This window comes from Gopherus evgoodei, chromosome 9 (assembly GCF_007399415.2).
Source record: "Gopherus evgoodei ecotype Sinaloan lineage chromosome 9, rGopEvg1_v1.p, whole genome shotgun sequence".
In the NCBI taxonomy this organism is placed as follows: domain Eukaryota; kingdom Metazoa; phylum Chordata; order Testudines; family Testudinidae; genus Gopherus; species Gopherus evgoodei.
Window position 1 is genome coordinate 69,119,775 of NC_044330.1, and position 23,510 is coordinate 69,143,284.

The window sequence follows — 23,510 nt, forward strand, 5'->3', positions numbered from 1 at the left end:
CCTCTCCACTTCTCATCCAGTTTAGTGGGGCCTGTCCAGAGACGGGCTGCAGGGGTGGGGCTCTTCCCCTAGCTCACCAAAAACCTAAACTTTTCTGTTGCTTTTGCAATGCTGGGGGCAGGAAGGCAGTTTCATAAAGTGAAAGCATCAGTTTTTATTGGGCACTAGGACTACCTGGAAATGAAACACAATTGACATTCTCCCTCCCTCTCCCCCCGCATGGCAAATGCCACCCTGTGCTGGGAAAGCGTGGGGATCAAGTAGGCGTGGAACACAACAACCATGGGAGCAAACAGTAGTGAGATAAGCCCTAAATGACCTGTGTTTCAGTTTGATGCAATTGACATGCCCTGGACAGCACAGTCCTGTGAGAAATCCAAGCAGATGGACAGAGAGAGTGACACAGCCATTGGGGCTGGATGCTGAAAGGAGTACATGGTGCACTAGGTCTTGGTGTAAGAGATTCCTGGATGCTGCTGTGCTGTGAGCTAGCAGAGGGGCTGCAGTTCTGTCTCTGTGCCGGAGGCTGCTAGGAATTGTGCTTTGATAGAGCAGAGGTGATGCCGTCATGTCTCAGTGCAGGAGGTTTCAGTGTGCCATACTGTAATATGCTGAAGATAATGCCTGGTGACAGTTTGACAGGTTCTCCCGGGACAACCCTCACTGACATTCCATCTTCAGAGCTGACAGGTTTTTGCTTCTGCGCTATAGCATTTATTGTAAACAGACAGAGTGGGTAATTCCTTCCCTAGTGTTTAAGGAGCAAGCTAGACCATGGCGTCATTTGCATTTTCTCTTGGGGATATTCTGTCCCTGTGTCTCCATTAATCACTGCTTAGAACAGATTCTCTGTGAGAGGCTGGGAAGGGAAGGTGGGGAAATTACGTATCAGTTTGGAGTTAGGGGTGACAGTAAAAACAAACCCTAAGAGAGTCCTGGGTCGGCTTCACTGGCATGTCGCTTCCAGCTCCAGGTCTGTATAGGGCTGAGACTTTGCCATCCTCTGAGAGTTTGAGACTGGCTTCTCGATGGGACATACTCAGCACAGCTTGTGCTGGCTCAGGCAGGGCTGGCTTACATGGTGGAGATGCTGCCCACAGACCACCAGATTGAGTCTTGACTGCTGGAGCACGTGCAGTGTGCATGCAGCATTTATGGCCTTCAGCATGTGCATGTGAGTCTGTTAATGGCTGATCAGCAGCTGGCAGGCATGCAGTTTGTGGGATGATGCTGTGGGGCAGACCTCAGCGATAACTAGTTTGGACAGAACAGATCTTAGCCATATTAGAACCACATGAGGATGGATTAGGGATGGGCCTGAACCAAACACCTGAGTCTGAACAGACCCAAACTTTAAACAAGTCTGGATTTGGATCTAAATTTGGTTTCTCGGGTCCATCTCTGGTTTAGATAGACTCGCCCAACACTCATTCCCCCCAGGCCCACAGTGGAATCTCTGATTTAAAGCCAGCACTCCCAATTCGTATATTATATCCCGCACAACAGATGTCTGATGATGAAAAAGGCAAAACAGGCGAAGTTTGGGGTTAGCCTGTTGGTTTTCTTAGCAAGTGACAGGGAGCCAGATGCTCTCAAGTGGAGCTAGCAGAAATTCAGAATTTATAGTTCATGGGAAATGTCAACATTTTAAACTTTGGATTAGGTCCGATTTGGACTGAAGCGAGAGTTTTAAAAAAATTTCCTGCAACCCATGGATTCTAAAACAGGGTTTCCAAAACCAAATCTACTCTTCAGGTAGCTGCTGTGTGAAAGTGACATGATTTGTATCAATTTCACTGGGATTTGATGAAAATGCATTAAACCAAAAGCATTTTCGCAAATCATTTTGAGTGCCACAAATTGGCATTTTCCGATGAAACTCTTTTGTCAAAAAGTTTGCAACTAGCTCAGTTCCTGAGTTCTGATCCCAGCTGTGACTTCAATAGAGTTACCCCAGGGAGGAATTTGGCCCAAGATATATTCACATCCTTCAAGCCTGCTAGAGCAGGAGAAACCTGGGACTGTTCCACCAGCTTCATGCTCAGTAATGGTCCTCATGGGGACTGAAATCTCAGCTCCAGGGGCCTTTATCTTGGCTGCTTCCCAGGTCTCAGTCGCACCAGCTCGGTCCCCCTCACCCACAATTTGCAATGAGCAGGTTCACACTAAGTGACTTCTCGACATAACATGCTTTTGCATTCACCATGAAGGGGCTAGCCCCGGTTCCGGTCCCAGCAGCGGAGAGGAAAAAGGAATAGAGACGGGTCCATTTTCACATTGGCTGGTGAGTGGATCTGCGCACTTTTGCAAACCTGGGCAGCCTGCCGCCACCACCCCCTGATGCCCAAGCCGGCGGCAGCTTTGACTTGCGCGTGCCCCAGGCAGATTGACCAGGGGACTTGGATGTGTTCAGTCACAATGCACCTCTCTCCAGTTAGGTAGGGCCTGAGCTTATTCTGGTGCTGCTTTCCACTCTAAGAGCCACAAGGCTCCCAGCTAACAAACCTTTTGAATATTGGAAAGAAACAAACCGGGAACACAAACAGTGAGGCCCATGAATTACCATCCTGTCTGGAGGGGCATGGAGCTGGAACGAGACAGGTGCTGACAGCTGCTTTGATGAGGTTGGGCAGAAACGGCGGCAGCAGTTGCGTGTCAGCCGCTAACATCCCATCTTTACAAGCTTTTAACTCCCCTCCTTTTGTCTCTGTTCCCCTTGGCAGGCGGTGTCTGTCAGGAGCGCAGCACTGCAGCGGAGATGCCCAGGGACGCACGTGCCAGCCGCTTGAGTGCATGTAGTCAAATAGGGACCAGGGTCTCACCAGCATGAGGGGGTGGGAGGAGGATGCAGATAAACAGCTGTTGGTCCTGGAAGGGTCCAGTCCTTCACTGGAGGGGCAAAGAGGAAGTGAAATAGACTAGCTTGGCCAAATGGCATTGAAGGCAGCAAGGGAGCAGTCTACACGATTTCAGTGAAGTATTTTGTATTTGTTGTTTAAGTACTCAGAAGTAAGCAATGCGTTATGCTGAAATTATCTATCCAAGTGTGATTTAATGCAGGGCCCTGCGTGATAGTTCTGCGCAGAAATAAGTTCCTGCCTTGAAGAGCGTATGTGATCTAAATTCAGACCTAACTCAACCAGTGAGGGTCATATACAGGCAGTAGAGGAGGAGCTGGGGGACATGGGTGACTATGATGAAAGTAGGCAGTGACTCAGAACTCCCTACTCCCAGAGGACCCGGCAGAAGTGAGCCCTGAGAAGGGGGTAGAGTGAGTTGGCTCGCCAAAAGTTCTGAGGTCGGGGGGTCCATACACAGAAGGTGTCGCGAGGGAGGCAGGCCCAGGCGTGGAAGTGGTGCAGTGCCATGGGTGTGCGCGTGGTGGCTGCTGTTGGTGGACTGGAGCTGGGGAGGGGAATGTGAAAGGAGTCAAGGCCAGAGATATGAGCTGGGGCTCGATGACATGACAAGGATAAAGAGCTGGGATTTGAAACCCTGAGCAGCAGGAGCCAGTGAAGGGATCTGAAGGGCAATGGAAACTCGGGTCTATTGAGCTGAGTGAGACTAGGGGACAAGCAGGCCATAAGGAGAGAGTAATGGTCTGCTTAGGGCCGAGGGATGGAGTCAGTGACTAGGGTGAAATTAAGCCAAAGGAAATAGAGGCTGAATCTTTGGGTAAAATGTCCTAGTGGAGAGATCTGTGGGACAGTCTCCCTTTGGAAGCCATCTTGTTCTAAAACAGGAGTGAGCAAACTAGTGGGGAATATACGGTAGGAAATAATCGTACATTGTCTCTCCTAGTTTGAGGGGTGGGGCCAGTCAGTACCCCTTGCTCTTTTCTAGTGACTTCTTTTCAAGCCCTGTACCATTATCAGTGAATTAACCTTAATCCTTTAAGGGAAGGAATCGTTGTATACCGACAGGGAAGCTGAGGCACAGAAAAGCTTGAGTGGCTTATCCAGGGGACCACAACAGTGAGTGGATGAAGAGTAGAGCCCAGGAGTAGACCCCAAGTGGGTGAGGAGTAGTGCCGATGACCTGACAGGGCTTTTCCCTCTCTAACTCCTGTGATTCTCACTGTCCTTCAATGGTGTATGAGGACTGGGACTCCAGCTGGTAACAGTCACTCTGGACAGCTCTACTAGCCAAGATGTGCATGTTAAGTGGGAGAGCTGACCATGGGCTGAGTTGGGAGGGAGACAGCAGTGAAGCCAAGTGTGCAGTTAGTAGATGCAGGTACCTGAGGGAGGGGATGATGCAGCGAGGGCTGAGGTGTCAGTTCCATTCTGGGACAGGGCCGTGTGGAGGACGGGGAGACAGGCTGGCAGGTACGAGGTTTCCCATTTAAGGCACTAAGTGAGTAGGGAGGGAGGTGGATCATAGATGGGCATGGCTGGATGAGGAGTGAAGGGTTGGATGGAGGAGTGAAGGAATAAGGAGGGAGGGGAGAGGGCTTTGTGAATCTCTGCTGCAGCTCCCTTTTAATGGTGGATTTTATTTTCCATCAGTCATTTCCTATGTTCTCTTTGCGTCGGTCTGGTCTTGAAATGGTTTTGATTGAAACTCGGCTGCTGTTTTCAGTATGTAGGAGCCTCATTGAATGTGTCAAAAAACCCACTCGTACGTAGTCTCAGATGAGCTGGAGTGCCTCGAAAAATGGGGTAGGAGCTGGTGTTCGTCTGGAGTGGTCACACTCTGTCAGCCTCTGAGGACTTTGGGATTCATCTCCTTTCCTCTTACTTCCCTTTCTCCCACCGCCTCCTTGCCATGGCTGTGGGGAGCTGGCGAGAGCGTGCTGCCGTCCTCCTGGCAGCTTTTTCCATTAAGAGAGCTCATTTTTCACATGTAGCTTCAGCAGACTAGACAGACTATCTACCCCCAGCCTGGCCCTCTAAATGCTGGGAAATTGGCAGCTGCAAGGAAATGGGGTGTTCCATGGCTTCACCTTCCCTGCTCTGGCTGAAATGCTGATTCCAGCCCTGAGAGTGATGGAACAAGTGCTTACAAGTTAGCTGGGTAGGCTAGGCTCATTTTAATAGGACTGCACAACATCATAAAGCGGGAGGGAGCCGAACATACAAAGACAAAGCAGACAGTGAGGGCGATGTGTGGCGAATGTAGACTTCTTCTGCACTCCGCTCAGAGCTGTGGTGCTTGGAGCCCCTGGGGGGAGGGAGGAGAGGGGAAATACAGATGTTTTCAGTTGGCCTATGTGTACAGATGTGAAGCCATAGCACTTTGCAGCTTCAGAGTACTGCCACCTTTGGGGCTTGCCCCAAAAGCCACTGATTTCAGTGGCTGTCTTGCCACTATTTTCAATGGGCTTTGGATCAGGCCCTAACTGCTGAGCATTGATGCTGTGGGGTTCAAACCAGAGCCATAAAGGGTTGTCACCACCTGCCTTGCTTTAAATGCTATGCTACTCTGGCTGACAGCCCTGCCGCCATCAGCCAGCCTTAGAAGCGTACAGGTCTCATTCTGGCTTCCACTGCCCGTTACTCTTGCAGGGTGATCCCAATGTCCCCCCAGTCCTGAATTTCCCCCAAATCATCTGCCAATGTGACAGTCCGCTAGGGTTCCCAGAATCAGGAGTTACTCTGTTATCCTCTCAGCCCCAGCAACTCAATTTTGCTACAGCTAAGCTCTATGACAACTCCCTGACCCACCCGCTTGTCTGCTTTGCCAGCCAACTCTTTCCTCCAAACCTTGCCTAGCAGGTAACAAACAGTCCCTTCCTGGAAGTTAGGTTTGCTGCTCCTGTAAAGATACACTAACAGCAGCTTATTTATTTAACTGGGGTTTGACAAACTCTTATTTCGATCACAGCACTGACCTGGTTTATAGCAAAACAAGTTTATTAAACAAGAAGTCTGAGGGTTAAATGATACCAAGTACAAGGAGTAAAGATAGACCGGGGGCCTCACACACAAGTGAAAATATGCTTCTCAGACTAACATTTTCAGCATGTTCCAATCCTTGCCTCAGCGGGTTTCTCACCTATACCCAGTTCCCAGAGACTTCAACCCCTTTGGCTGAAGGACCCAACAGTCTCTAATTTCAAGAGCTCTGGCCGCTGAAGCCCCCCAAGCAGAGACGACCATGTCCCCCGATAGCGTGTGTGAGTGGGGCAGAATGAAGGCAGCCATCTTCAGCACGCTCAGTACAAGTCAAGCAGCAAATCTGGGGAGGAGAGAGGGGGACATGCCTCCCCACTCATCTCCTCTGCCCCCAAGTGATGGATGACTATGGGGTTCTCTGCCCTTTCTTTTCATAGCCCAGTAAACTTCTGATATGTATTTGAAAATCACGCCCAGACTAAGCTGCTCTCCCCTGCTGGGGTGTAGACACCAGGCTGTCTTCCCAAAGCTCATTGACCATGTTAGAAGAAGCAAGAAGGCTTCCTGCTGTTTTTCCCTTCCTGTTGACTTCCCATCCCGCTGCTGCTTTTTTTGTAAATGCTTCCATGGTTTTGATTCCATAAAGCTTAATTTACACAGGAGACAGATGAATAGCTGCCTTCCCTCCTGGCTGGGGGAGAGCCTGTTTCTCCCTGTCTTTGGTCACTGACTTCAAAGCATAATATCTTGGAGTATCCATAATTCCCCACAGGGTTAACACAGCTATTTCACAATTATATTAATCACCTTTCGTAAAAGACCTTACTCAATACCCTATTATAATACAGTGACGCTGTATACGGTCAATGATTCAATTGCTTATTGTTTGAGGTTATAGCTAAGAGGCTATCTCCCCCACTCGCTAGGTTGATGGCTTTGTTTGCCTTTTATGTAAATTGTCTCATTGTCTCTGCCAGATGATCTGGCTGGTCAGACAAGCAAATATTCATTCCTTTGATTAGGGCAGACTGAGCTTATGCATTGCTTGCCAAACACATTTTAAGAATTTCATTCTTGCACATATCCATACCTCTTTGTATACACCCCGTGCATACACCATGCAAGAACATTAGTGATCAGTGAGTCATGAGTTTTGCAGTGATATCTCACCTGCCACCCTTTGGGTCTATATCATGAAAACAGTGCGTTAGGTGTAGTGAGTGTGTCAGGCCTGTTGAGTAGTGAACCAACAGTGGGCCTCCACGTCATATCCTCTGAGGGACAGAAATGCAGATATTTCTATTTGTTCTAGTGGTGGTGCCCTTTGGTGGTAACAGGAACTGAAATGCAGGTGATCCCTGTTCAGTGCCTGCAGAAACATCCTATTGTCAATGCTGGTTACTGTACTTTATTAAACTCTGATAATGTGCTGAGCCTTCTACAAGACAACAGATGTCAGGACAAAATCTCTGCCCCCAAGCACTCCTTATCTACAACACAGACAAAGCAGGCTCCCAGGGGGAGTAAGAGGATTTGGTGTTAAATCCCAACTTGTTTCCTGAGAACTCCATGTTTGATCACCGTGAAAGGTGATTGTGCTGTTTCATAGGGGGTCCAAAGGATAATTAGTAGCATAACTAGTAGCACTGGGGCAAATTAACAAACTATTAAATAAAATTTTGGCCAGGAATGTATGAAAATTGGCATTTCCTTTACAACTTGGACTTTACAAAACTAATAGCCTCATATGAGACTGATTTTCATATGCAAAATAGGCTGACAGGGGCTGTCCCTTTGAACTCAATGACACTAAAAGCAAGTGGTATGAATTCAGATATATAAGTACCACTAAATGATAGGAATTATCTGATTACATAATCCAGGCCATTTTGCCAAAGGAGACATTTTCCAGATCTGGACTCCTTTTTTCCCCTGAAACCAAACCAACTGGCATATGAGAAATGAACTGTATAAATTGCCCATTAGCTGTCAGAGTCTCATGCTGATTTATGCAAAGGTACATAATTTGCATATTAAATGAAGCCATTCCACTTTTCAGTTGTCTTTAACACCTGAAACCTAGAAGACTGATCTGTTTGAAAACTTCATGAGGCAAATACAGTGCATATCAGATTAAATAATGATGGATTCAAATAGATACTGATTTGCATAGGCTGATCAAGCTAATTACTACAGTGTCTGCAGGAACTCAGAATATCATCACATTTTTATGCAACAGGAATGCTAAGATCTGTTGCTATGAGACTTGATGCGTAAATTACTGCAGGCCTTATTAATACATCCAGTAGGATGCCAATTTGCAGTTCCTTGTTTGAAAATCCCATGTGGGTTCTTTATCAAATGGGGCAGCATTCTGTGGGAAAGAGATGCAGGCCAGGGGCATGGTGGTGCTGTCGGCAGATCTAGACCTGCACATAGGATGGTCCCAGCACGGCGGTGCTGTTGAGGCGAGCATTTCTAACACGCTAACAACATTCTGGCGTTTTGCTCTTCATCAGGATATGAGCAAACCAATGAAAGCAATGCATGCTTTGTGAGGAGGTAGAGTTAGTCCAGGTAGTGAATAGAGAGCAACTGGGGACTGGATCACTCACCCAGGGGACTGGTAATGGGGTGTTCTGTGGCACGTTTGACTCCAGCCGGAGTCAGCAGAGACCAGAAATCATTGCAGCTGATAGCTGTTTGGTGTCCGGTGTGAAATGAATTCTTGGGTAGATCTGGGAGAAGAATTTTCAGCAAATAGTAAATTTGTCAAAAAATGCATTTGTCAGAGACCCAAAACTATTCACAAACAAATTCTGTAAATAATTTTGGCCCAAATAATACATTCAGAAATGTATACGTTTTGTTTTGAAAAAATCAGAATGTGCGGTTTGGAAAATATGTTATTTTTGAAACAAAAAATGTCAAATGTCATTTTGATTCAACACTTTGTTTCAAAAATGTTGATTGGAATTAATATTTGAAATGTTTTGTTTTGACCCAAACACTTCCCCCCCCCTCCATTTTTTGTTCTGGCGAGAAAAGCAAAAAAATTCAGTTTTGGTTCAAAGTGAACTGACTGTTTTCCACCAGTTCAGCCACTAAGCTAAAAACTCATTTACTTGCTCAGCTCTATCCATGGGCTCTGTTCAGTTCCCAGTGGGATATGTTTCACTTGGCAGCTTACCAGAGGAGGGGAAGCTTCCATTGCGGATTCCTGGGCTGGATTCTGCCTCTAGGATTGTCAATCCCACACCTTTCACCAGTACTACATTTGTGTGTGTATAATACATATGGATGCATACAGCTAGACACACACACGCACCTTGTTCTGTGTATAAATAGAGAGCTGCTGTCTTCAGGGTTGTCAGTACAGCACTAAATTTATAATTGTGTGTGTATAAAACGTGGGTGGATGGGTGTAACTAAAGATAGACCTATATACCTGTGAAATGCATGCCACTAATTGTGTCATGCTAGCTGCCTCAACTGCTTTTTGCCCACTAATCCATCTCCCCACCATTTTCCTGAATGTTCCAAATCCATGAGCACCTTCTTGTGGGAGGAAATTTTCCTCCTTTCCGGAAATGCTCACCTCAACAGCTCCTTTTCAGACTGGCGATATTCAGTCCTGCACTAGGTACGTGTCTCAAAGATTTGCTTGCCTCTACCCTTGATAGGTCCCACAATAGCAGACCGTAACATTGTGAGATGCTGGGACGGTTCCCCAGCTTGTATTGATTAAAAGAGACAGAGCTATGTGCATTTACATCAGCTGATGATTTGTCCTGATGTGTGGAGATCTATTTTATGCCATTTCAAAGAGGTTTTAAAACATATTTGTTATAACTTTTCTCTCTCTAAGGTGTATGCAGCCACACTCCTGGAGTGAAGGGAGCTTGGCTTCACAGATGGAGGGGTATGAATAATACCACCAATACACTGATGTGAAAAATCTCTCATATAGCATTCCTGTTAAATACATTCCACATCCAGAATAAACTACTGGGTGTCATAAAGGTTTTATTATTGGTGTTCTTTTGGGCTGATCCTATGGCCTTGCCTCTTGTCATACAACCATGCTGCACTCAGGCTGGTCAGACTTTTCTGCTGGATCCCCCACTGTGCATTGAATAGATATACCACATGAGCAATGAAAGCTTCATTACTGGGCACTCCTGCAGGGGGCATATAATTATCTTATGAGGTGTTGCCTATCTCTAAGGCTGCGAGTCTGTCAGGGAGGTCATGAAAGTCATGGATTTCATGACTTTTCATGACTTCTGTGACTTTTGCAGCATCTGGTGCTGGCTCGGGTTGCCCAAGCTGTGCCTGCAGGCCCCGCCCCTGCAGCTCCCATTGCTGCAGTTTCTGGCCAATGGGAGCTGCGCAGCTGGGACTTGTGGTAGGAGCAGCGCACAGGGCCCCCTGACCCCTCTGTCGCCTAAGAGGTGCAGGGACACTTGAAGCTGGGTAGGAAGCCCCTGCCTGCCCCGCCAACCCTACCCCTCCCCAACGTCAACAGGGGCCACACACCGCTGCCTGCTCCTCCCCAGAACCAGCGGGGGTCCTGGCCTGTCCCCCCCCACCAGCACCAGCAGTGTCCCGGGCCACCTTCCCCAGCACCTGCAGCACTCCCAGGCCACCACCGCAAGCACTCATGACCCCCCAGCTCAAGTTTTAGTTGGGGGTATATAGTAAAAGTCATAGACAGGTCACGGACCGTGAATTTTTGTTTACTACACATGACCGGTCCATGACTTTTACTAAAAATACCTGTGACTAAAACATATCCTTACCTATCACTCCTTGCCTAGTATGTATTTCCTGTCTATTTCTTTGTCTTGCCTAGTTCACTCGGAGCAGGGGTTGTCTCTTGTTCTTTGATTGTACAGCACCTAGCATGTTACACTCTGATCTTAACTGGGATCCCCAGCACTATCATAGTACATTTAATAAACAATTATCCTATTTTGCCCATGTGACACTGAACCCCACATTCTTCATAGAAATATTGTCATGATATGAATATGGCATAACTAATATATGTTTTATGCAAGGTGGGTCATGTGAGGTATCATTGGAAAGGTTATGATCTACTGAATGTGTTTATCCAATTTGTATGTGTGTATCATTTCTGTATCTGAGATTAGGAATATTGACTATGTAACAATTACAATTGTGTGTGTACTTGGGGTAATGCCTAAATCAGCCTCGATGGGCTATTAGGAAAAACAATAAGACTTGGAAGATACTAACCTCCTGCCTTCCTGAGAAGCTCCCAGTGTTGCTGTCTTGACACTACAGGGTCAGGTGATCTGATCACCTGGTACTAGACACCCATCTTGGGCTTTCAGTGTTTTTCCATTCAAAGGGAGTGGGGGTCAGGCTGTGAAACAAAAGAGTCCCGCCTTATGTAAATTCTATTTAAGGCTGGGAAGTAAGTCAGTCAGGACTCTTCTCCATTGTCTCCCTGCCCAAGAAGGAAGAGGGCTGAAAGCACTGAAGAGAGAAAGGAACTAAGCTGGGGAAAGGCTGAGACAGGGGTCCAGGCTGAGACAGGGCTCTAGTCTGTTAAGAAAAATAACTGGAATGCTAAGCTGCAGAAACTCTGCCACCTGCCTAAAACAACATTTAGGGTGAGAAATTGCATTTTGTAACCTGTTTCCTGAGTTAATGAAGCTTAGGTTGCATGTTTTGTTTTATTTGTTCAGTAATCTGCTTTGTTCTGTTTGCTATCCCTTATAATCACTTTAAATTGACCTTTTGTAGTTAATAAAGTTATTTCTGGTTTATTCCAAAACCCAGTTTGTGCCATTTGTATGTGGGGGTGGAGGGACAAAGCTGTGCATATCTCCCTCCACATTGAGGGAGGGGGTGATTTTTATGAGCTTGTGTTGTAGAGTTCTCTATATAGCACAGGACAATATTATTTTGGCTTTGTACCCCCAAAGGAGGTGTGCATGTGAGTGCTGCCCATTCCCCTTGCTAAGTGCCCTCACACAGCTGATTTCCGTCAGTGTCTGCAGCTGGGTGTGGCCTTACCTGTGTGTGTGCTGGAGAAGGCTTGAGAGCCTAGCACAGCAAGAACAGGTTGAGGAAACCCAGGGTGGTGGAAAAGGCAGGCTCAGTGAGACCCCAGCACATCAGATGGCACCCCAGGAAGGGGGTTCAACCTGTCATAGCCCCATTAGACTAAGGAACAGCACAGGAAGCATTCAGATTAAAAGGAGATTTTAAGGAACTTGCTTGAAACACTGGCATTGCCAGGCAGAAGACACCATATTCTTTAAAAAACAGCTTTATCTGAAGTCAGCTCAAGAACTTTACTGAGTCTCGAAGACTCAAATTAGGTGCCATAAACCGCAGGATTGAAACACGGGATCTAATGTTGTTTTTATCACCTCCCATCAGTCCTGTCAAGGCAAGGATCCCATCCAGAACAGCAGGGTTCATTGTAGCTATGTCCCAGCTGATGATGACCATCTCTGGATAGTGGCTAAGCCTGAAAGGTTTCAGAAGGACAGTTTGTCTTTTGCAAAATAGACCTTCTACTCCAGGTGCATGATAAAATTAAACACCTTTTGCTCTGTGTCTCAGGCCAGCAGTTATACCAGCAAGTGAGTGGGCATGAGGCACCAAGAATAAAACTTTGTGGTCTGATTTTTGTGAGGGGCAGAGCACCTGCAGCTCCCACAGACTTAAAGAGGCCTTGCAGGGGTTTGGCATCTCTGCAAATCAGGCCATAGGTGTGTTGATCTGTGTAGCTGGTGCTCATTACTGCTGTAGCTAGGCAGGTGCTAGGGAGTATTCCATATATCCATGTGTACTCCTCTCCCCTACCATTGTACCCCTGCTCCACACAACTTCCTCCATGATGCTGACAAAATCCCTCTGGCAAATATTCGCTGCCAGTAGGTGGTGACACAATCCCCTTGGGGAAGAACGGGGACAAGCTCACCACCATGGGGTACCGCTGTATGTATGCGCTGTTTGTTTTGGGCCCAACGCAAAGCCCATTGACGTCAATGGCCCTTTCTGCATCCAGGCTGGACCTGCCAGTGAGCTGGAGGATAGGCAGGGACCAAGAGGAAGGGTCCATGCCCGAGGCAGAGTCTGGCAGCCCCTCCCATCGTCCCAAGAAGGAATCGACTGTAGGGGCTAGGCTACTTCCTGAGCCTACTGCCCTCCCCAGTAGAGGAGATTGAATGGGGATCTGTAAGAACCTACACTGGGAGAAGGCATTGATACTAGAGGGCTCTTTAATGTAGCAGCCAAAGACAGAACAAGATCCAATGGCTGGAAGGTGGAGTCACCAAAGTTCAAACTGGAAATAAGATACCAGGTTTTAACAATGAGGGATAATTAATTAGCCACTGGGCCATATTCCCAAGGGAGGTGGGAAAATTCTCCATTATTTGGAATAGTTAATTCAGTCTAGATATGTCTAAAGTATCTGTGTAGCTCAGCCACCACGTCTAGAGGTAGCAATCACGGGAGGAATTTCCGTGGCCTGTGTTGTGCAAGGTGTCAGATTAGATGACCACTTTGATCCTTTATGAGTTAAAAACCTATAAAAGACCATCAGCCTAGCAAATGTGTACTCATAAATCTGAAGTAAAACAGCCAAGATTTGGAAAAACCCAGAGAGAAAGTTGTATTGAATTTTAAGGCTGTTATAAAAGGCTTTGGCGCATCAGGCAAGAGGGACCAGCCTGCCATTTGTGAAGGAATTCAGACAGATTGCACCCTCACAATAATAGAATATAAACAATCTATAACTCTCACTCCCCTTATTTAACTACTCTCTGAAGTTTATATGCAGTAATAAATTCCTGCTCTGCAAATCAGTCTGAACTGATCAGGTAGTTAAGCATCCCCCTTGGTGTTCATTTCCCAGTTGACTCCCTCCCCATAATTTTTCTGAGCAGGGGAGGGGAGGGGAGGGAGGAGGAGGCTGGAGGATGGCGGAAAAGAAGCTCAGTATTTTTCCTGTCTGAAAAAGTCTGTACAGTAACATCCTTGAGGACCAGGGCCGGTGCAACCATTTAGGCGGACTGGGCGGTTGCCTAGGGCGCCAAGATTTGGGGGTGCCAAAAAGCAGCGCCCCCCAATTTTTTTTAAGTGGTTGAGCAGCCGCTGCTGCTGGGATCGAGAGGGACTCGGAGCTGCCGGCAGCATCCGCAGCCGGCAGCCCAGGGTGTCCCCTGGGTCAGGGCGCCGCCGCGGCAGCCAGCAGCCCAGAATTTATAGGGGGCAGGTTATGTCTGCTTGCGGTGCTCGAGCACCAGCAATATTCAGGGCTGGGGGCCCTGCTCCAGCAATATTTGGAGCTCGGTCTCTCCCCCGGCCCCGACCCCCGTGGGTCTCCCCCCTACACGCCCCGCCGCGTCCGTGCCTCACAGAAAGCAGCGAAGCACCTCTCCCCTGCCTGCTTCTGTTGCTGGAGTAGAGCGGCTCCCTGCAGAACTGCTGTCTGCTGTCCTAGGGTCCTAGTGCCCCCCATCTCCTACTGGCAGGGCAGGCTGCCCTTACCCTGTGCTTCCGCCCTCACCCTGAGTCTCTCCAACACCCCAAACCCCTCAGCCCCCCACACCCTAATCCTCTGCCTCAGCCCTGAGCCCCCCCCCGCATCATGAACTCCTCATCCTCAGTCCCAACCCTCATCCTCCTGCACCCTAATGCTCTTCCCAAGCCCTCAGCCCCCCCGCACCATGAACCCCTCATCCTCAACCCCAATCCTCACCCCCCTGCACGCTAATCCTCTTCCCCAGCCCTCAGCCCCCCCGCATCATGAACCCCTCATCCTCAGCCCCAGCCCTCATCCTCCTGCACCCTAATGCTCCCCCAGCCATCAGCCCCCCCTGCAGCATGAACGCCTCATCCTCAGCCCCAACCCTCATCCCCCTGCCCTCCCTCCTATCCCCAAACTCCCTCCCAGAGCATGCACTCCCTCCCCTTTCCCACACACTCCTTCCCACCCCCAAACTCCCTCCCAGAGCCTGCACCCCTCACCCTTTCCTACACCCGCACCCCCAGCCTGCACCCAAACTCCATCCATCCCAAAGCCTGCACCCCTCACCTCCTCCTGCACACCCACCTCCTGCCCCAGCCCGGAGCCTGCACCCAGCACCCAAACTCCATCCCAAAGCCTGCACTCCTCCTGCACCCTAATCCCCAGCTCAGGACCTGCACCCCAGAGCTCTCCCCCCAAATCCCTCCCAGAGCCTTAGGCGAGTGGGGGCGGAGTTTGGGGGGCAGGTTCTGGGCACCACCAAAATTTCTACAAACTTGCCACCCATGCCTGGGTCAGCGTGCCAACCGGCAGCCCAGGGGTTCCACTGCGCAGTTGCTACTTCACTTCTCCCGCCTCCCAGGCTTGGCGCCGCAAGCCTGGGAGGAGAATTAGAGCAGGACAGCGTGCTCGGGGAGGACGCGGAGCAGAGGTGAGCTGGGGTGGGGAGGTACCGCAGGGTTCCTCGGGCCAGGGGGTGGGGAGCTGCCGCGGGGGCAGGGGGCACACTTCAGGATGGGGAGCTGCTGCAGGGCTGGGGGGGCGCAAGATGGAAGTTTCGCCTAGGGCGCGAAACTTCCTTGCACCGGCCCTGTTGAGGACCAAGAATCTTCCCATTCCCCGCGATGAGCTGAACAGAAGTCAGGCAACAATAATGGATTAATAATTTGTCTCTTAAAAGGAAAGCCAATCGAAATCAGAACTGCTGAGTCTGAAAGAGATCCTCCAGCCACCTAGCGTGGCTCTGCGTCCATTCCCCGGCATCATGGCAGGACCAATTCAGTGATAGGCATTGCTATGCCATCTGACCGCTAATATCCCATCTCTGACAGCAGCGATACCAGCTACTTCAAAGGAGGGTACAAGAAATGCCATGTGAGTGACTAGGGCCCTGATTCAGCAAAGCACTCAAACCTGTGCTTAAGTACCATTTACTTCAATGGGATAAGCACATGCTTTTCTGAATCTAGGCCTTACGAAATAAGCTGCTCATGGGGGAGGTTGCATCCTACCTCCTACTAATTAGAGGTTCGTTTGTGTTCTGAAGTAGGAGGGTTTCTAGCCCTCTGGGGTTGGGCTTTTTCTTCTGTCCTAACGTAGCAGTGGGCTCTCTCATTAGCAGTAGGAAGATGTGATCCTGATAAGTGTCCTTGATGACCCTTCCTGCTAATCCCAGACCAATGTGTCGCTATTGTCAATGATGGTGTTTTGCACCATTCCTGTGCCACGCTGCCTCATTTCATGTAAGGTTATTCTAGCCTGGGTATAGCCAATAAAGGGCATCCCTCAGCCTCCACTGGCAGTTTATTCCATTGCCAGAGTTAGTCTTTAATAAACTTTCCCCTGCTGCAGAACCATTCCTGCTGTTTCTGACCGTGCTGAAAAGTGAAGATCATGTGTCTCTGCCCTCCTAGATCATCCCCACACAGTTGTAGACACCAGATAGGGAGAGGGGACAGGTTAGTCCCCTATGTATCAGGCTCGGAAGAGTTGGAATCCCAGCTGAGAGTCACAAGTTCAGCCCAACCCTTCTTCTTTCTGAGCTAGATTCACTAAGGTCCAGGCAGTTGAGGTGGAAATTTTTCAGGACCTTAAATAAACTTCATTGACCGCTCCTGGGTCCTTCAGGTAATTAAGGTCTGAATACCTAGTGCTGGACTGAATATCGCCAGTTCTGAAAGGAGGAAAACTTTCTCCCACAGGAGGTTTGGAAGCTGCTCATGGGGTGGAACGTTCGGGCAAATGGTGGGGGGATGGATTAGTGGGCAGAAAGCAGGTGAGGCAGCTAGCATTACACAATCAGTGGCATGCGTTTCACAGGTATTTAGGTCTATTTTTAGTTACATCTGAGAGAACCAGGAGCCTGCTGCCCATCAGGACCCCCAGTTCTATCTACCATAGGAGCTCCCTGCCTCTCAGCAGCTTTAGTACACCTCATGAGCCCCCAGCACCTTCCCACCCACCTCTCCCCAGTTTCCAACTCAGACTCCCCCCGTCCCTAGCTTCACCTTCAAGCGCTCAACTATCCAAGCCACAACTGCCTAGTTTTGTATGGCTCCATGTACTACTTCCGCCACTGCTCAGGATAGATTGTGTTTATGGCCTGGTGAAAATTATGTGCAAATAAGATCATGCATTGATTTGCATAGAATGTCACATGTGGAGCAGCACAAAACTTGGCAGATATGCTCTTTATCCAGCAGCGTGCCAGTTGGCCCCTGGCATCACATAAAGTAGCCTAAAGGAAGCTGCTGTCATGGCCCCAATGGATTGTTGTAACAGCCAGGCTGCATGGAAATCCCAACCGCCCTCCTACGTCACACACTGGGAAGGGAGTGGTGATACTGGCATTGTGCACCAGAGAATTCCCCGTAGGCACCCAATTTAGGGCCATGGAGAGGGCATAACATAAAGCAGCCTCTGTGCAGAGAAAACCTGAGCCATAGACTCGTCCCATGTGCTCTTGCCCTTGGAACTACACAGAAGCTGACACCTCCCTCCCCCAGTCTCATCAAAGGCTTCCCACTTCACTCCTGTGTCTTAGACTTGGATACCCTGGAAAGAGCGGGCTCTTCTTTTAGTGTGTTAGCTGGAGGTCTGAGGTACTGCAGTAACTGAACCAGCCTGGGAGATTCAGCCTGAGTGAGGGAGCAGCTGGCCCGAAGCTAGGCGATATGGTGGCAGTCCTAGGGAGATTAAACCCTGCTCCCTCCCCTACTCTGTGCAGCATTGATTCCTGAAGCCTGGTGAGACCAGGCCTAGCTCCCTCATGTCCTCAGACTCTGTGTGCCCCTCAATTGCAGCCTGCTGTCCTTGGGGCACTGTTAGCCGGGATCCTGTGAGTCCCCTCACGGTGACCAAGTGTTTTGTGCTTTTCCTTTTTTCTGAGCCCTCGTCGCCGTAGGTTTATCTTGCCCAGTTCTTCTGGCAGGCTCACCCCTCATCCCAAGCCAGGCTGGCTCAAGCATAATGAGAGCCCTGGCTGAGCTCACATGTGCCTCAGACCAGCATGGCTCAAAGTATGGCCAGAGCGGCAGTATGTGTGAGTGAGGCTACTATGGAGGTCCTGGCTTTAGTGTGGCAAGAAAGATAGGAGGGTCCTTCTGCTCAGAAACAGAGTCTGCCTAACACTCCCTACCCCAGCTGTCCTTCATGCTGCTCGGTCAAACCACGCCCAGCTCCAGGATGGGATGTCTCTGGGCTTTATAGGAAAATCCTGTTCTCCCAGCAGCCTCAGCCTTTGTATATCCAGTAGCGAGCGCTTACTCAGGCGCCCAGTCCGTTGTCATCCCACACCAGCTCCATGTGACTCCTTTCATCCAGCACCCAACAACCATAGTCAGTAATCTGCCTCCCTTTAGATATCACCAGAGGTACAGCAACTCTGGAATGGGATCTCTTGCTAGCAGCTCGTCGGCTGTTCCTTCCCAAACCATGATAAATACAAAATGGGAGTCTAACTACTTTTCTGACCAAGAGTCTGGAGCTGTCAAATGGTGTCTCAGATCCATGCGACTCACGTTTCCGGGTATGATTGTCCATTGCTTTGCCCAGCACCCTCCCCAAAGGCAATAATATGATAATAATAATAATGCCTTTGGGACTGTCCAACCCCTCCCTAGAAACAGACCTGTCTGTGACAAGGGCTTCCTTCCTGAGACCATCCACATTAGCTTAATGACCCCATGGAAATCAATGGGATGGTTTTGGGGGCTGATCATGGTCTGGCCCTATGCAACTGCCCTAGGAGTTCAAGACGGAGTTAGATTCACCCGCATCCCTGCCTGACCTTCCTGGATCACCAGTGCAGCATGGTGAAAAAAGCAGGGGCTGCTTGGCCAGAATTTCCACCCATCCTCCATGCAAGTGGGTGGGGACTGGGGAGGGCTCTGGAAGGGCCTTTACTCCACCCCAATGCACCAGCCTGTGTAGCTGAGCGAACGAAGAATAGCGGAGTAATGAGCTGTTACTGGTCAGTGCAGTTAGCAGCTTACAACCATCCAGGAGCAAAGGAGGTGCGGAGAACTGTGATTCTGAGATACATTTCCACCCAGATACTCACCAGCCCTTACGCAGAGGTGACAGGGCTAAAAGCAAATGATCTCATTAGCCCTTCGTTTGTAGCTGATTGGAGCAGATAGCAAAGTAACTGATTTCTTGTATGTATTTGCTGAACAGTAACATGAATCAAGGGTAGAGATATTTAGGCTAAAGTTCCCCTTAACTGCAGTAACAAGGTAAGGCCAACCTAATGTCGGGTCAGCACAGCTCTGAAGTCAACGGTGCTAACCCTGGTTAGCTGAGGATGTGGCATGCGGTGTTTATTTCACATAAAGCCAAAAAGCCACGTTGATGCAACACGAAGGTTGCACAGGTTAAAGATCACAGAAGTCAGGAAATGCCAAAGCTGAGAGGTTCAGCAGCAGCCTTAACTGAACGACAGTGCAAGGCCAGTACGCTTTATGGAATAAATTAAACACAGAGCACACACTATGTAGCTAAAATGTCAAGCAAATAAGCAAGGAAAGTGGATGCAAAGTGGTGCAAAATTGTATTGCTTCTTATCTTTGATAATCCTCTTACATATTGTTTCTCTTTTATCCAGCGTGTTGTCTTTCGAAGGTACTGATTCAGCCCCCCATAACTAGTATCTGAAGCCCGGATCTCAAAGGTATGTAGGGCCCTAACTCCCAAGCGCATTAGGCACTTGTGTACCTGAGGGTGTGGGCCTGTGCGAGGTAGGGCAGTGCCATATTTCCAGTTTGACAGGCAGATCACTGAGGCAGTGAAAGGCAAAGTGTGAGATTCACAAAAGGGACCTAGGCACTGCAACCTTGAGGCCAGCTTTTGGTACCCTACAACCTCATGGAATCCACAGCCTCGAGCTGGGACCCACAGTATGTGGGGGCAGGGGAGAGGTCTCTAACTGGGATCCACAGAAGCCAAATATGGAATGGGGCGTTGCCTACACTAGCCAACAGGAAATGCTGGGGGGTGGGGGGTGTTAAGTCAGGAGACGGCCCTAGCCACTGTCCCTGGACATCTGCTGAAGTCGTTCCATTCTGTACAAATGACTAAATCACTGGGACGGGGCCTGTCATAGCATTCCTTCTCAGATCTGAACCTTAGAGTTCAGAAAATGAGATACTAGCACCTGAATCCTCTAAGCTTAATTACCAGCTTAGATCTGATAGCGCTGCCACCACCCAAAAATATAGTATTTTTGGGCACTCTGACCTCCCCAACCTTCCCTGGGGGCCCCAAGAACCCAGATCCCTTGAGTTCTTAAAACAAGGAGAAATACACCATTCTCCCACTTTTCCCCCTCCCAGAATTTCCCTCCCTGGGCTATCCTGAGAGATACTGATCTAACCTCTTAAATCACCATACAGAGAAGCATCTCCGTTCCCTTCCACAAAGAGGCAAACAGATTCAAGGAAAACAAAGAGATTCTGTCTCTCCCCCTCCCGTCTCCCCCCCACCCATCCTGGTGAGTTATCCCAATCCCCTGGAATAACACAAGGGAAACAAGGAAAAAAAAATCAATCAGGTTCTCTAAAAAAAGAAATCTTCTAATAAAAGAAAGGAAAAAGTAAAGAATTATCTCTGTAACTTCAAGATGTAAATATTACAGGGTCCTATAGCTTACAGACACCAGAAAGAAACTTTCCCCCGAGTACCAATACAAATCAAAATATTCCCAGCAACTACACATATAAAAGTTAACCAGCCAGATCCACAATTGCAAATAGAGTAAAACAATCAAAAAGCCTAAACCGCCTGTTTTTACTTACTATTTGAAAAGAAACTTAGAGAGCCTGTAGTAATGTCTGGTCTCTTTCAGACCCTCTGAGAGAAGAACACACAACAGACAAAGAACACACACAAAAGCTTCTCTCCGCTCAAATTTAAAAGTATCTTGTCTTCTGATTGGTCTTCTGGTCAGGTGTCCAGTTTCCTGCGTGTAACCCTTTACAGGTACAAGAGACATTAACCCTTAACAATCTGTTTATGACAGGGCCTCCCACACCCTAACCACTGGACTAGAGGGTCATTCTCACTCTTTGGGCCAATGAATATTCAGCAACTTATGCAAAGTGGGACAGGTTCACTAGGGCAGATTGAGACCCTCCCCTCCCTAAAATATCCCATAGCCTGGTGGCTAGGGCACCTCCTAAGGGGGTGGGATCAAGGGTTCAAATCCCTGGTCTGAATCAGGCAGAAGAAGGGTAGGGTTGAACCCCCATCTCCTGCCTCGGTAAGTGCTCTACCCATCGAGCTAAAGATTGGGACGGGGCAACGACAACTCTGGCTGTGCCTGTGCAGAACCTGGTGTGTGGGGTGGTGGGGGAGTTTCCACTAGGCTGGGCACAGCGGGCAAGACAGGTGCTAAGGCAGTGCATGTGCTTGCTGGCAGATTTTTTTATGCCTAGGAGACACTATTGACAGAAACTTGGGTGCCTAGAAGGTTAGGTGGCAGCTGAACAGGGGGTTCCGAGGATCAGAATTTTGGACGTAGGCACCTAACACGGCAGTTAGAGAGAGATCCACAAAGGGATGTAGGCACCTCCGTCACTTGCCCGACGTCAAAGAGGAAGTTTGTGGCAGTTGGGAGGTGGTGGAGAAAGTGCCTTTAAAACAGTGCCTAAAAATCCCACACCAAAGTGTTTGACTGAGCCCTTGTCAAGCCCTGCTGAAAATTCCCAGCTCTAGTAGAACATATTTATGGTATTTGTCCTGCAACAGGAACAGCAAAAGAGTCAAATTCCCGCTTGAGTTGTTCCTAAGTCTGGACTCAGGGTAAAGCCATGGTTGAGCCTGTAATGAGCTACCCATTTATCCAAGGAAATGGGAGTAGAGAGTGCTCCACATGAGCAGCTTGGCCATGTTAATTTAACTCCTTTCCTGCCTTTGTGTGATTTTTTTTTTTAAATATTCAATTCATGGAGTTCTTTGCATTTAACGTCATATGTTTTAAAGGGCAGGAGGGGAGAATTGCCCATGCTTAATAACTGGTACATTTCAGATCATCTCTGAAGTTCATATCTGGTTCAGTGGATGGGGTGTGGAGGGTTGGGTTCCCCTTTACTGCTGCTCTTGGCCTAGAGATAGTTGACTGCTAGGCTGCTCTAACAGGGTAGCAGTGCATCTGTTTGCACGGATGGCTGCAGAACAGATGTGTAATTAAAGCTTGGAATTTGCAGTTTTGCAGAATGCAGAAAGACTTGCCCTTAAAGTTGCCTTGTTTGTGATTCAGCTTCTGTGACTTTTCCTCTGTCCCTGTTGTTACAGCAGGGGGGTTTGGGGATAGTTTTGCCAGGTGTGTATCTCAATAAGCTACTTAACATCTCCCTCCCGCAAATGATTCCAGCAGGAACAACAGTTCCTCCCCCTTCTCCTAGCACCTTGAATGAAAGGACCAGACCCCCACTCCACTCCAGCATACACTGACTGTTATGGGTGGTTCACCACCCCAGGCGAGGCAGGGAAGTTGCCAGGGTTGGCTCTGGTTTTCAGAGGGGGTTCACTGATCTCTATTTCCATAACTGGGAAGTGTCTGTCCTCAGCCGGGCTGCCCTCTGACTGAGCAGAAAATACAACTCAGCGTTTGAATGGGGGGCTCAGGAACGTGATGGAGGAGGATATGAAAGGCCCCTGTATGTCTCATGCACTCAGATAAGGAGCTGTATTTCTTGGGTCTCCGCCGACTGTCATGGTTGTGACCTCCTGTTGGAGTGGTAACTCTTTGGGAATGGGGAGCAGGTGGAGAGCGGAAGGCAGTAGAGGCTAGCTGGAGTGCTCTAAGGGATGGCCGTGCCCAACACATCTGCTTTGAAATCTCCACACACCCGAGGTCAACTTGGCTCTATGCTGGCCGAGGCAGGGACACTGAGTGCGGGGCAATTTACCGTGTGCATGTCTCTGTGCTGAGACCTCCGTCCCGATCCACTCTGCAGCAGTGGTTATGATTCCTGACGCTTCTTGCGAGAGGAGTGATTTGGTCCCTTGTCCCTGGCTACCTCCTCACCTCACTGCTGGGTCAGGTGCAGTTAGCATGTTGTGTGCCTGGCTGTAGCCCTCCTATCCTTAAGGTGCCTGTCGCAAGGATTGCTGGGGCTGAAGGCCGATTTCACTTACAGCGGGGTAATTCTGTTGCCTGGAATGGAGCTGTTGTGGATTTACACTGGTGTTCCTGAGATGAGACTCTAGGACCTGGCGGCTTTAATGCTGAACCACTGTGTGAGCTTCCATAAGTCACTCATCTGTGTTTCAGTGAAGGAGGATTATCACTTTCCCCACCTGGCCTGGGAGGGAGGGGAGCATAATTCATTAGCATCTGTAAAGAGCTTGGGGATTTTGTGGCCTGAAGCTGGCGGTATTGTGCTAGCTGGGAAGCACTTTTGGATCCTCCGAGATGGAAGGCGCTACAAGACTGAATTTTTATCGCAGATCTGGCGCTGGGGAAGAGTCTTGCAATTACAGAGCACTTTTCCTTTTGCGACACCCTGCTGGCGAAGGGACATGTGGATTCTGCCTTGCGCTATCAGCTTTGTTCATTTTTAGGATGTGTAAAATATAGCCAAGGCTCATTCTAGGCACTGTCCATGGCAGCAGGCACAGAAATGCCAAGCCCTTCTCCATTCGAGCCCGTGTGA

The 23,510-nt window shown here is 48.9% G+C and overlaps 1 protein-coding gene across 3 annotated transcripts in view; it reads left to right on the forward strand.

Moving 5' to 3' along the window:
• FRMPD3 (FERM and PDZ domain containing 3) overlaps positions 1-23,510 on the forward strand; it is a 166,067-nt gene that overhangs the window by 47,470 nt on the left and 95,087 nt on the right. For 2 of the 3 annotated variants that reach the window (XM_030575800.1, XM_030575799.1), the window contains exon 1: positions 19,458-19,525. The exons of the other annotated variant lie outside the window; for it this stretch is intronic. The gene's annotated coding sequence lies outside the window, so the exon portion shown is untranslated. Of the gene's footprint in view, positions 1-19,457; positions 19,526-23,510 lie in introns of those variants that run through there. 3 annotated transcript variants of the gene reach the window in all.